This window comes from Wasmannia auropunctata, unplaced genomic scaffold (genome assembly GCF_000956235.1).
Source record: "Wasmannia auropunctata unplaced genomic scaffold, wasmannia.A_1.0 LD336076.1, whole genome shotgun sequence".
Classification (NCBI taxonomy): domain Eukaryota; kingdom Metazoa; phylum Arthropoda; class Insecta; order Hymenoptera; family Formicidae; genus Wasmannia; species Wasmannia auropunctata.
The window spans coordinates 5,873,076-5,874,354 of record NW_012026814.1 but is presented as its reverse complement, the minus strand read 5'-3'; positions in this window follow the sequence as shown (position 1 = coordinate 5,874,354).

The window sequence follows — 1,279 nt, the reverse complement described above, 5'->3', positions numbered from 1 at the left end:
TGCGTTATCGCGTGTAGTGAGCAGCTGAGCGTCCGTAGTAATCGCCCGCGTCGGACAATCATTGGCGCCGCTCTTGCCTACCTTGTGTGTGCGTCCCGTAATTTGCTAACTATTTTTCCTTATAACTTAAAAACTAAGCTTCAGATAAAATTTTGGTAAAGGAAAAATAGTCTTAGAATTATGTCAAGAATACGGTACTTTAAGGACAAACGGTTGTTCTGAATCACCCTGTATATGTGTATTCATATGTATGTCTGCTGACATAAAAAAATTATGTTTATCACACAAATATAAAGATGCAAATTATGATACACTATGGATACACTATTGAATATTACAATTTCACTCAAAAATTCATACAATTAGTGTTACGTACTTGATATCGTAATATCGTTATATTTTTAATTCTTATCTGATATTTAAGCCTTTTGAGATTCATCGAATGTTTGTAAATATCTTCAAATATATCTGAAACATATGTTTGTAACCAATTATTAGTATAAGACAATGAGAACGGAAAATGCGGAAGTTGAAAATTAAAGCAAGTCCTTTAAAATGTTTATATAAAAATTAGCCGCGATTTCTTTTGCCATTTTATTGCAGTGTGAACAATTTTCCGTAAAAATGTCGAATGTGCCACCGGCTTGGATTATGCTAATGCAACAGCAAAATTAAAGATCCTCTATTTTCCACAGAAGAGTGTAATAAAATAAAAAAAATTGATAAATTACAATAAAATTTTTCAAAAGCATTTACAACTTAGTCTTTACTTTTTATATCGACTTTAAAGATCGTTTTGCTGATTTTTTACGGAGTTTTACACGGAAAAAAGTGACTGCCGTAGCTAAAAATTGCGTGCGTAACTAAATTACCGTCGTAAAACATGGACTGCTAATATCTTAACTGTGACGCTTAAATTAGTTGAACAAGTTTAATAACCTGATACACAAAATTTAGCTATAATATAAAACGTATTTCAGTTGGCAGTCATAGCAACATGTATTGCAACAATTCGTTGTAGTATGCATACTATTTATATGTAGAAGAAACAACTTTTACTGTCGTTGCAAATACCTTTGCTACAGTAGCTAAAGCTATATCTAAAATATACCCAATAGCTAAAAGTGTGTTTAAGATAGCTACAGGGTGTCCCGTAACGCTTAATTAATATTTCAAGGCGTGAAAGAGAATGAAATTTTGAACTAAAAGTTCCTCTTTCAATTTTGGCTCAGATCATTATTTACAGAGTTATTAACGAATAAAGTTAATCAATTAGATA